This window comes from Mesocricetus auratus, unplaced genomic scaffold (genome assembly GCF_017639785.1).
Source record: "Mesocricetus auratus isolate SY011 unplaced genomic scaffold, BCM_Maur_2.0 Super-Scaffold_100018, whole genome shotgun sequence".
Lineage (NCBI taxonomy): Eukaryota > Metazoa > Chordata > Mammalia > Rodentia > Cricetidae > Mesocricetus > Mesocricetus auratus.
Window position 1 is genome coordinate 4,117,176 of NW_024429199.1, and position 13,550 is coordinate 4,130,725.

The 13,550-nt window shown below is 40.6% G+C and overlaps 1 long non-coding RNA gene across 6 annotated transcripts in view; it reads left to right on the forward strand.

Annotated features, from left to right (window-relative positions):
* Window positions 1–13,550, forward strand: part of LOC106021406 — a 101,504-nt gene that overhangs the window by 30,014 nt on the left and 57,940 nt on the right. For 2 of the 6 annotated variants that reach the window (XR_005881823.1, XR_002383432.2), the window contains exons 2-4: window positions 49–133; window positions 9,186–9,295; window positions 10,258–10,347. This is a non-coding gene — a long non-coding RNA (uncharacterized LOC106021406). Of the gene's footprint in view, window positions 1–48; window positions 134–3,941; window positions 4,077–9,185; window positions 9,296–10,257; window positions 10,348–10,383; window positions 11,455–13,550 lie in introns of those variants that run through there. The other 4 variants (XR_005881821.1, XR_005881824.1, XR_005881825.1 and 1 more) reach the window with 3 other exon arrangements.

Here is a 13,550-nt window from a genome sequence, read left to right on the forward strand (position 1 = left end):
CTTATGCATGCTCAAGCCAAGTCTAAGACCACTTCTTATTGCCTGCAGGTCAAGATAAGAACTCTCAGCTCCTTCTCCAGCTCCATGTCTGCCTGCTTCCCACCATGATGATCATGGACTAGACCTCTGAACTGTAAGTAAGCCACCCCAATTAAATGTTTTCCTTTATAAGAGATGCCGTGGTCACGGTGTCTCTTCACAGCAATAGAAACCATAACTAAGATATTCATAAAAAACTGAGAGACCAACAGATCATGCATGCTGATAGAGATACACCAGCAGCATCCCAAACTTGATATGTTTATTGTGAACAGTATGAACAAGGAGCATGTTTATTATATACAGCTGACTGAGGAGGTAGGTTAGCTAGTTTTAGTAGGAGGATAGGAAGATATTGTGGTTGATACTTTCTACACATACTGTCAACATCCATACTTGAACTAGGGGAAGGCCTTATTCTCCTGAACCTGAGTCAGAGAAAGGGGTCTGAGGCATTGGAGTCCTTGACATGACCATGCTCATGTCAACAGTACACACTCACTTCAGACCCTGTCTTATCTCTACTCCATCCCCTGTGTATGTTCTGTGTGGGTGGGTAGCCAAAGAGGTCAGAAGAGGACATCAGATCCCCTGGAACTAGAGTTACAAGCATTTGTGAGCCACCTTATATGGGTGCTGGAAACCAAATTCGGGTTCTCTGGAGGATCAGTAAGCTCTCTTAAATGTTGATCCAGCTCTCTAGCACCCATTTTTATTTTTAAGTGGGTGTATGTTGTGTAATATGTGCATGTAAATGCATGTAGTTGAAATTTTCTTTGGGCTGCCAACCAGCTCCCAAATAAAGGCATGGAGACTTATTAATTGTGAATATTTGGTCTTAGCTTAGCCTTGTTTCTAGCTAACTTTTTGAACTTAAAGTAACCATTTCTATTTATGTATGTGCTGCCCTGAGACTCACTTACCTCATCTACCATCTGTCTGTCTTGCTTTCCTGCTTCCTCCATATCTGGCTGGCTGGCTGGCTCCCTTTTTCTCTCTGCCCACCAGTCCTACCTATCCCTCTTCTGCCTAGCTATTTGCCATTCAGCTTTTTATTAGACCAATTGGGTGCCTTGGGGGGGCAAAGTGAAACAGCAACTCATCTTTGCATAATTAATCAAATGCAGCATAAATAAAACTCATCTTTACATAATTTAAACAATTATTCTGAAACACAAACAAATGTAACAATCTTTACTTAGTTAAACAAAAATTCTATTCCACAACAAGTACAGGTGCCTGAGGAAGAGGTGTTGGATGTTATAAGTAATTGTAAGCTGCCCATTTTGGGTACTAGGAACCAAACTCAGATCTTCTGCAAGAGTAATGTACACCCAACCACTAAGCTCTCTCTCCAACTCCAACTGGGATTCTTGCAATAGCCTATCTGGTGTCCTTTCAGTTTTCTTCACCTTTGACATATTTTCATCATGACAGCCAGAATGATGTTGTTGTATCCAAGATAGTCATTTCACTACTCTTCTCAGAACCTTCCAGAGACTTTACACTTACTGAGTGTAAAAGCTAAAGTCCTTATGAAACCTTACCTGGTCTTCCCTGACCTCTTTACCTAACATTGTATACTGAGTTCCTTTGCCTCTACCTGCACCAACTGTACCAACTTCCTTACTTTTTCTTGACTACCATGGTACACTCCCAAATATTTGGCCCAGATTTTCATGTCTTCTTCCTTACTTTCAGTATTCCTCAGCTATCTCCTAACAATGAAGTCTTTCTGCCTGCCAACTCTAGCTCCTGGGATGCTGAAAGTGTTGCTCACTGTAAATGTACTTGCCCAGCATACAGGAAGGAACTAGATTCTGTCCCTTGTTGGGCTTGGGGGAGAAATTATTTCCCCTCCTCACTACTCTGCTTTTCCTTGTTACCATTATCTCCATTCTATAAATGAAACACATTTTTGCTTATTGCTTATATTCTGTTCTCATCTGCTCTAAGATCCATAAGCAGTTTGGGATTTTCACCCCTTTGTATCTCTCTCACATGTTACTAGTGTATTCCTGGAACATAGAAAGTAGTCTGTAAATACTGTTAAAGAACAAATCTGTTTTTATGAGTGTATAACTAGAAAATGACTTGGAAAAATAAATGCAAATTGAATTTGTTTTTATCTTTTTTTACCAATTCTAGTTCATAGAATTCATGTGTTTGGCGTCAAATGAGCTAACCTAAGCATTCCCCTGTCTGGGAATTGTGGGTGTCTTCTCTTATGTAGTGTGAGAGGATTGCACTCTGAAAGAATTCTGTACCTCAGGGCTGGCCAGGTGCCTCAGCTGGTAAAGAAAGGCACTGCCACCAAACCTGATGGCCTTAGTTTGAGCCTTAGAACTTACACGGAAAAAGGACAGAACTATCTTATACACATGTTTTTCTCTGACCGCCACATGCGCATGGCATGTGTGTGTCCACACGTATAAATAAATGATTTAGTCTATTTTTTCTCTTATTGTTGAGATTGTAATATTTCTCCCTTCCATTTTTGTACCTACAAACTTTCTCATATACCCCCCCTTTGTTTGCTTTCAAATCCATGGCCCCTTTTCATTAATTGTTGTTACATGCATGCATGCATGCATTTGTGTGTGTGTGTGTGTGCATGCGCACGCACGCACGCACGCGTGTGTGCACGTTTGCTATATAACCTGTTCAGTCCACATAATGTTATTTATATGCATGTTTTCAGGGTGGATCATTTGGTACTGGATAACGAGTTTGCGTGCTCTTCCATTCCTCCACTCTCAGCATTCCTCATTTGCCTTTCTGTAGGGTTGAGTCCTCTTGAGAGTTCCCCATCCACTTAGGCATGTCTTTTGGTGTTGTCCTTCTTCAGCTCATATTTAGGCAGTCATGTTGATGGAGTTTATGGGTAGTGTATGTCTTTAATCCTAGCACTCAGGAGGCACAAGCGGGCAGGTTTCTGTGAGTTCAAGACCAGCCTACTCTACATATTGAGTTCTAGGTCAGCCAGGGCTACTAGTGAGACTGTCTGAAAACAAAATATTGCTTAGTTTACAAATATTTTGGATTTTTACAGTTTTTTGCTTTATTTTTATTGATTTCTAATTTCTATTTTTCTTTATTTCTAACTTAATTCCATTTTATGATAAGAACTATGTTTTTTATCATTTCAATCCTTTTAAGTATTTTAAGACTTATATGCTGACATAGTAGATGGTCAGTATGAATATGAATATTTGAAAAGAAAAATGTATATATGGCAGTTGTATGATAGTATGTTCTGTAACATCAAATGGGCTGAGTTGTTTGATAATATTACTGAAGTCTTCCATGTCTTTGTTGATTTTGTGTGTGTTTGTTCTGTCAATTACTTTATTGATGAAAGATGTTGAAGTTTCTACAACTGTGAATTTATCGTATCTCCTTTCCATTGTATTAGCTTTTATTTTGAAGCTTTGTAAGTAGATGAATATTTAGAATGGTTATAGTTTCTTGATGACTGACCTTTTCCCATTGTGAAATACTGCTCTTTACTTCTAGCAATGTCTATCCTCTGACCTAAAGTATACTTTGCTAATAGCAACTAGTTCATCTTTATTATGACCAGTATTTAAAATGTGTGTCTTTACTTGATCTTTCACTTTTAATTTATGCTTTTATGTTTAAAACATATTTCTTAATGATAGCATACAGTTAAACTGTGCTTCATTGTCTAGTCTGACATTTCTGCCTAATTAGTATGCTTACTTCATTTGTAGCTAATGTAATTAGTGATGTAACTGGGTTTATCTGCTATCTTGCTGCTGTGTTTCTGTTTGTCTCTCTTCATAGACTCTCTCTCTCTTCCTCCCTTCCCCCTCCCCGATTCCTCCCTCTCTCTCTCTCCCCCCTCTTCCTCCCTACTGTGTGTGTACATTTGTATATAGAGGCCCAAGGACAGTCTTGGATATGTGGTTTCCTTAGGTGCTGTCTACCATGTTTTTTGAATTGGCCTGGACCTCACCAAATAGGTTAGGCTGAGAACCGCCTGTCTCTACCTCTTCAGTGCTTGAACTACAAATGTGAGCTACCACACTTGACTTTGTGTGTGTGTGTGTTTTTTTTTAATATGGGTTCTGGAGATGGGACTCAGGTTTCCATGCTTGCAAGGTAAGCACTTTGTCACCTGAGCTATCATGCCAACCCTTTCCAGTCTTTTGGAGATGTTTTTCAATCATTTTATCTTCTTCATTGATTATAAGCTGTGTCTCTTTGTTTTATATTTTTAATTGTTTTAGTTTTTTATTTTGTGTGCATAAGTGTTTTGCCTGTATGTATGCATGTCACTACATGCATGACTGGTGCCTTCAGATGTCAGAAACAGGGCCCAGACACCCTAGAACTGGAGTTACAATGTTGTGAGCCACCCGTGGGTGCCTGGAACCAAACCCACATCCTCTGCTTCCTTGCCCCACCAGCTCTTTTTGTTTCATGCAGAGAAGCCTGCTGAGGAAGCCTGCTCTAGCCTAGGAGATTCTCCCACAGAAAGCACACAGGGCTTGTGTGCCCACCTTTATTTCCTCCCCATATTGTTTGCTGAACCAGGATGCATTTTCCTGTATGAAAGAAGGGTCAGAGTAATGTCCTTTGGACTTGGTTTGGAATCTGTTGCCAAACACCCAAGTTTTTCAAATGGCCCTTTGTAAATGGGCAAGCTCCATTCCCCCGACCCCCAGACAGGCTTTATTTGTACAAGCAAGATCTCACCACAGCCCTTTTATTTTTAAAATGCTTCTGTGGTCATATGATCCAAATGGCAAAGGCAGGGTGGCCCTCTGTCAATCTCCTTGCTGACAATCCTACATTGTTCCTTATTCGGGGTTCTGCTAGATGAGGCCCTTGGCAAGGAGTCGAAGTCATGTCTCCAAAGGTATTTCCTATAGTACATGCTAAAGCTATACCAGTATTCTGTTGGCCTAGATGGGAACTGTAAGGAGAGTCACATAGTCAGGGCTATGATGGTAAGACTAGGAAAACTCTCAGCCAGTACAGATCCTGAACTTTCCTCTGGCACCAAACTAAGTAGCACACCAACTAATCAGAGCACTGTGTTTACTGCATTCAGCTTCATGAGTCAGCAACTGGAAAGCAATGAGGCTCCTGAACTTTGGTAGCACAACATTTCATCCATGGACATTGCCTACTTGCTATTCCATTTCTGTGATACTTGAAGAGTCTTCTTCCAAATACCAAGAGGAGTTAATCTGAAAAGAATCTCCTCCCTCCCTCCCTCTCTCCCTCCCTCTCTCCTTCCCTCCCTCCCTCCTGTCCTTCTTTACATCTTCTCTCTCTCATTCTGTCATTCCCTCCTCCCTTCTCCTTCTCTTCCTCCTTCTGTCTTCATTTTAGACAGGTTCTCATTATGTATTATATCCAGACTTGTCTCAGACTCCCAGAGACCCACCTGCCTGCCTCCCGATGTGCTCAGCAAAAGAAAATTGTCTTTTGCAGAGTGCCCAACAAGCATATAGCATTGCAATCTGAGGTTCATTGTCCCTCCCAGGCACTTGACTGATCTGTAAATAGCCAGTACTCTTTTCACCCTTTATGACATCAGTTCCCACTAGCTGCTCTGGGATCACTGGGTCGTTGCCACCTGGTTTTGTACCCCAGATCACTGTAAAACAATCTGTACTGTGGTGTTACCCTATGATCTCAATATCACACCATTCTCTAGGGTCTTATCAATGAACTGGTGAATAACAGCCCTCCTGTGTGTGCTCCTTATCAATTTATTCTTGACAGGTTTGGTGGTACAGGCAGCAGATCTTTTAGTTTGAGCCAGTCTGATCTTTATTCCAGGCCAGCTAAAGCTACATAGTAAGAATGTGTCTCAAAAAATAAAAACAAGAGTGTGGGGGGCTATTCCTATGAGTATTCTTCTGACTGAGGAAAATGGGTGTATCTTAAGCAATGTGTATGTGGTTATGATATCTGAGTCCTGCACATGTAGATAATAGTGACATTACAGCTAACTCAGGTTTCCAAGAAACTGGAAAAGGGTTTGAAATATCAGTGCTAAAGGTGCCAGTGAGCTTCTACCCAGTAAGTTATATTTCCACATACTTAGGGTAGTCTTACCTGCCTGATGATGAGCTTTTATTGTATTGTTTGAATGCACAAATATCCTGTTTGAGGACTTTAAAAGTCTTCAATGCAATGCTAGATAACACCTTAATACTTCAGCAATAATTTAAAATACCACAAAATAGTTGTCTTATGCATTGTTTAAATCTGTTTCCTATTTGTGAACTGGCCAGTTTATAATATGCTTCTGATTCCAACCTCTCAACATGGATCAGTTTAGTTAAATGTTTAGTAAGATGCTCATTTAATGATGTATTTTCTATTCTCTAGTTCTATGGATAGGTGGGAGAGAGAGAGAGAGAGAGAGAGAGAGAGAGAGAGAGAGAGAGAGAGAGAGAGAGAGAGAGAGAGAGAGAGAGAGGTCAAAGATATAATATTTGAGACAGGGTTTCACTGTGTAGCCCTGACTAGCCAGGAGCTTACTATGTAGACTAGCCTAAACTCACAGAGACAGTCTGCCTCTGCCTCCCAAGTGCTGGGATTAAAGGCATGCACCACCACTCTTGGCTTAGATTTTATGAAATAGGGTATCAAAGTGCAGAGATGACTGTCCAAGAACTCAGTCTTCCTGTTTCAGACTTCCAAACAGGAATTACAGACAAGAACCACTATGTCCAAACACCATTTTTACTTTAAAATGACCTTTGTTGGGGGAGGTGGCAGGGAGACCAGGTGTCTTAGGAAACCCAGGATAGTTGGTCAAGTTAGTTATGCTTCAGTTTCTGGCTTCTAGTAACAAAGCTGGTTTTGTTCTGCATCTTGGGTAGGAAGTTGTAGTTCCATAAAAACAAATTCCAGTTATCACTTGCTGCTTCAAGATCCCACCATGCATAGTGTGAAGTTTAATCCAGCTCACTACTTAGTATTTTTGTTGTGTTGCTAGTCCACAAAATGGCTTTTTTATTTTATGAGAAAATGGATCTTGGATTTCCTTTCTTTTTCTTTCTGTTTTATCTGTAATTATCATGTGTTTACAGCATATAGGATATAGTAGTTTGAATGTAACTATACCCCATAAGCTCATAGGGAGAGACACTATGGGGAGGTGTGGCTTTGTTGAAGTGGGTATTGCCTTGTTGGAGGAAATGTGTCACTGTAGGGGCAGGCTTTGAGGTTTCCTATGCTCAGGATACCACCAGTGTCTCAGGCCATTTCCTGTTGCTGGCAAAATCTAGGACTCTCAGCTACTACTCCAACACCACGTCAGCCTGCATGTTGCCATGCTCCCTGCCATGATAATAATGAACTTACCCTCTGAACTATGAGTGAGCCACCCAAGTTAAGTGTTTTCCTTCTAAACAGAATCAATTGAAGCACGGATTCACTGTGCCACCTTGATGACGAATTCTAATTATTTTTATTTATATTGTATTGATTAGGGAAATATTGTAATTCAGTAACTTTCTTTAAACCCAAACAAACATCCCTTCCAGGTAATAGAAATTTAGGTAAAATGTACTTTTCATATAGTGTTTCCATTTTCTCTTTAAGATCACTACAACTGGGTATTTTACTAGAACAGAGAGAAATGGACTTAGTATCTGTCCCACCTCTGCTTGTGACCGATCTCCTTTTCTCAGCCCTTCATGGAGAGAGGAGCTGAGTCGATGGGAAGCTAGGGTTTTCCAACCTCTGTGCTGGGAAGAATTAGCTTTATGAAGTCCTTAATCTGTTTTGGAAGAATATTTGGATTGTTGGTAAATTTGTGATAAAGTGAGAACCTTCCCAGAAAGTAATTGTGCCTGTGCTTGGGAAAAAGAAGAAAAGCCTTTCTCCTTTGCTGTCTCAAACTGTGTTTTATACATATTTCATTTAAATAGGGAAAAATAAAACAGATTTCAAGACTTTTTTATTCCATTAATTCCAGATTTTTTTATTCTGTTAACTCTTTGCAGACTAGTATTGTGATTTACAGAAGCATTTTAAATATCTCTGGAATTATTGACGATAGAACTTTCTATATTTAAAACCCAAATATCTAAATAACATGCAAAATAAGTTCCTGTTGCAGTACAAAACTAGTGAAGTAGCAAAACACCTGCTAGAGCAAAGTAATTCTCACCGACCACCTTACTTAGAAACACACCCCACTACTCAGGTATGGACTTCTGTTTTTAGTTGACGTGTAAAAATGTGCATGTGGCCATTCTTACTGAGTCATTTCAAAACTGGCATTGTCCTCTTAAGACTAGTCTCTTGACAAAACTAAAATAAATATGTAAGTTAATTGTCTACATAAAAATTAAACATCTTCTGGGAGGCAATTTAATACAGAGCATATGTGTGAAGAAATGACTACTTCATTGTTTTATTAAAGAAAACAGTGAAAACAAATGTCTTGATGGGATACCTTTAAATACCGTAATAACTGATGTGATTCCTGGGTTAGGGTGTGGGAGACTTACAGCCTGAGATGAGAGCGTGCTACTCTTCAGCAATTGAGAACATGCTTTGCTTATTTAACTGGGCTTAAATACTGAAGGGGTGAGTTATGTGCTAAAATTAGACAATAGAGTTCGTCCAATAGCGGTACAAGTTATAACCCTTTAACAACTGGAACTTTTTGGTTCAGATCAGGACACTGCAATATGAGAATGCAAATCACTTGCGCCACATTCTTAGGAGGCCATTATACCATGACTGTCTGCATTGCAGGGCCAAAGATAGAGTTTCCTCTGCTTATTCTTTGGCCTTTGTTTTATTTGTCCTTTTGTTTTTCTTTCATATGTGAGAAGATGCTTTGAAAATGATATTTAATGCCCTAGTCCCTGTGACCCTTCAGCCGTAAAATATATGTATCAGAAAGCAAGTACTGTGCCAGCACATTAGAATCTATGGGTTTTGTGGGAAAGGTAGTACAGAGAGGAGACAGGATAACTTAGGATCAGATAGAGCAGTGGTTCCCAACCTTCCTTATGCTAGGACACTTTAACACAGTTCCTCATGTTGTGGTGACCCCCAACCAGAAAATTATTTTCATTGCCACTTCATAACTGTAATTTTGCTACTGTTACAAATAAGATAAATGTCTGTGTTTTCCATAGGTGACCCCTGTGAAAGGGTCGTTCCACCCACAAAGGGGTCATAATCCACAGGTTGAGAACCACTGAGATAGACCTGCCAGCCCCAGTGTATAATCTAATGTTCACTCTCTGTAAGTACAAATTCACTTAATTTCTGTGTCAGCACTTGTTTTAGTTAGGGCTTCTATTGTTGCCATGAACAAAAGCAAGTTGGGGAGGAAAGGGTTTATTTGGCTTATGCTTCCATATCATTGTTCATCATCAAAGGAAGTCAAGACAGGAGCCTAAAGGCAGGAGCTGATGCAGAGGCCATGAAAGAGCTGCTTACTGACTTGCTCAGCCTGCCTTCTTATAGAACGAAGGACCAACAGTTCAGGAATGCTCACACCCCACAATGGACTGGCCCACCCCCATTGATGACTGATTGAGAAATGCCTTACAGCTGGACCTTATGAGACATTTTCCTCAGCTGAGGCCCCTTCCTCTCTGATAACACACAACCACCAGGACAGCACCTTCACTGGTTTGGATGGCGATAGAAAATACTAGATGCTGAGAAAGTGTTGTTACACAATCTCTCCTTCAGGAAACATTTAGGCGTGTGGCTAGACAGACACATTAACCATCTGCTGTACATTCTCTCACTTAGTCCTGAAAGGCACACACAGTACTGGGTCTAAACCTTTGTTGTGTATGGCTTTAGGCTTTACCACCTACAGTTTCCTAACTGAGAAGTGGCTTAATCAGACTCAGCACAGTGTTCTTAACCACTAATGATTTCAACCTCATAAAAATGAAAACCTCATCCAGATATTCTACCAAATTTAATGGCAAACCATTAATCTCAGTTATATTCACTCTTTGATATATCTAATATTAAAATATTATAAATTGAGTGGCTTTAGAAACAGAAAAATTTTTGTTTTTGTTTTGTTTGTTTGGAACAGCATCTTATAGTCCAGCTTGGCCTATAAGTCACTATATAGATGACCTTGAATTCCTGATACTCCTGCCACCACTTGATAAATGCTGGGATTAGGTATGCAAACCACGCACATTTGTGTATGGTTTGCCCCCGCCCTCTTCCACGCAGGCATGCTACCAACTGAGCTATATTCCCTGCCCAGAAGATTAAAGTGTAGCAGTTCCAGAGGCTGGAAATGTAAGATGAGAATGATGAGAGGTAAGTTTGGTTTCTTACAGCTCTCTTTGCTTACAGACAGCCACTACTGTGCCCAGAATGTTGTTGTCCCAGGAGTGATATGGAGATAAGACTAACCCCAAGGAGGTGACCATAGTAAGAAATAGGAGAGATGTCCTCGTGAAAGAAACTGTTCCCTTATAAAAGCTCAGAGAGACGCCTCATCTTTTATACCCCATGAGGACACAGTAAGATGGCGCCACTATAAGGAAACAATTCTCAGCAGATACCATATCTGCCACCACCACAGTCTAGGACTTTCCAGAAATAGAAGAAATAAATGGTGGTAGCTGCTTGTTGTTTGTGTTTGATTATTTTTGATTTTTTTTGAAAGGTTCCCTTTGTAGCCTAGATGGCCTATAACTTGAAATCTTTCTGTCCCTTCCAGGTGTTTTGGTTCTAGGGCAGTGCCACCACTTCCAGCCCGATAGCTGCTTTCTTGTGATACCCTCAGGGGCTGTCTGCCCTGTGTCTATATATTTCAGTGTTTCAGGGTACCCCAGTTAACCCTCTTTAACGGTAAACAAAGGTATATTCTAAAGTAGTTAGTCTTCAGCACAGATAGAGACAGAGCACAATTCAGCCTGTAAAGATGCATATGTGCACAAAGCATGTGACACCATGTAGAAAGGAGGCATGTATGCACAAAGCATGTGACACCATGTAGAAAAATGTTTACTGTATATGACATACACTTCAAACACTCCATGTTTATTTCACCTATAAGAAGTAGATAGCATTATCTACGCCATTCTCTTTTTAAAATTGAATTCTTCAGCTGGAGAGTTGGCGCTGCTTTTAAGAGCACTCGTTGCTCTTGCAAAGGACTCGGGTTTGATTCCCAGCCCTTACATGGTGGTTTACAACCATGCATAAAGTTATTCCAGTTCCAGGAAATCTGACACCCTCTTCTGACCTCTGCAGGTACCAGGCATGTGGTAGTACACTCAACACCTGTAAACTAAAATGAATACATCTTTTAAGAATTGACTTCCTTTGCCAGGTGTGGTGATACACCCCTGTAGTCCCAGCACTCAGGAGGCACAGGCAGTGAATTGCTCTACATACATAGCTAATACCAGACCAACCAATGCTACATAGTGAAATCCTGTCTTAAAAATAGAAAGTAATTACTTTTAAAATTTTTAGTTCTTTCATAGTTTCATTCATGTATATATACATTTTAATCATGTTCACCACCCCATTTCCTTCTCATTCCTGCTGCTCTGAAATCTTTCTTGTTTCCAAATCTTATCAGGAGCTATGCCACTAAAGAAAGTGCCAGCCCCCATCCCCCATCCCCCAGCAGCCACAAACTCCCAGTAGTCCCTCGGGGAGGCATGGGGCCTGATTAGCCTCCCCCCATCTGTGATAAAATGTTGACTAGACCAATCTTGGGCATGTTTAAATTTTATTTATTCTTTGATTATTTCATACATGTAGATAATGAATTATAGTTGTGGTAGATTATATTCCTGTCTCCATGTATTCTGAGACAGGCTTTGGTGGATGGAGAAGTGTGAAGGAATTTTAGTAATAGCTAAGGCAAGAAACAGAAATGAAGCAAGCATGTGGGAACAATGAGGAGATAACACTTCTGGAAAAGAACAAATCTAAGGGACTAACAGGATGCACTACTGAAGGCTAGCATTATTATTGTTAGCTTAATTGCTCAGTGAAATTATACCAGTTCTGTAGATTAATGTTTCAGTATTGGAATGCTTGCTTTCCTTTTTTTCTTTTTATTTTATGAGCATTGGTGTTTTGCCTGCATTATGTCCTTGTGGGGGTGTCGGGTCCGCTGAAACTGATGTTACAGCGGTGAACTGTCATGTGGGTGCTGGGAATTGAACCCAGCTCTTAACTGCTGAGCCATCTCTCCAGCCCCAATGCTTGCTTCTCTTAAACCTGCTCAGATTACAAAACATTCTGTAGTCTACTGCCACTCTTCCTTCTCCATTCAGAGTTGTGCTATGTATGCCTAATTGAATTAGAAGGTTATGCAGCTTGTAGCTCCTTCAGGTAGGACTGGCCCAGGCCATAGAACAAGCTGAAATGGTTCTAAGTGGCTGACTGGTGATGTTTTCAGTAGAGTGCCTCTGCCCTGTAAAGGCACACAGCCTGAAAATGACTTAAACTGTAGAATGAAGTATGCATTCTTCTCTGTCTGCAGTATATGCCCTATAAGAAAGACAAAAACTTTATACACTTCTGAGACAGAGAATCCCCCATCTTCCTGTGTTAGCTGGTAGTAGACAGAATACTGGATTCTGTTTCTCGTTTGATTTTAGGAAAATATCTAAACCTTTACGAGCCTGTTTTTAACCTGTAAAGCAACTCAGTAACCATGCATGTGCCTCTGACTCTTCCTCCCTTTGTACATCTTTTTCCCTGACATTTAAAAAAAAACATTCTTTTTCTTTCCTGATCATAAATGCTCTGTGTCCTCAAGGAACTGAAAACTTCTTTCTGGTATATCATGGACCCTGAAAATATGAAGGGATGGAGTCACCTGGTTCCTGTGCCTTCCTCCTGGTTAGCATTTTGCATCCTAAGAATAACTGACCTTATGAGAACAAAACGAGCTTTGAGAAGATTATGTTTCACTTTGTTAGAAAAGGAGGGTACTTACCCCCCTTCATTTATCAACACCTGTGCCCCTAGCTGAGGCAGAGGTGACATTAGAGCAGCTGCTACAGCAGCCTGTGTCATCTGCTCCCTGCTGAGGGCACAATCCAGCCCTGATCCCACTTGTCTTACTCTCCCTTCAGAGTGGCTCACCGTCTCTCCTGCCTAGTCCTCCACATGGGTTCCTGCTCAGGGTCTACCGTGATTTTAGGTTCTGCCTGATGGTGCCTCCTTGCTTTTAACATTCATTTTACCGTGTGTGTGTGTGTGTGTGTGTGTGTGTGTGTGTGTGTGTGTGTGTGTCTATGAGGGGGGGGGAGGCAGAAAAACTAACCTATCCTAGAATATTAGGTCCTTGGTGCTTCTTGTCCGGGTTCTGCTTGTGTTTGGTGGTATCCTCTACCTTGTGAATATAATCTAAAGCTATAATTTTACATTTGCATATACAGGCCAGATGATTAGTGCTCTGAGGGGAAGGTCCCTATAGAATTACCTTGCAAGAGATGATGAAGTCATCCTATGCACAACACAATCCTAGAGACTTCCTATAACTTCAC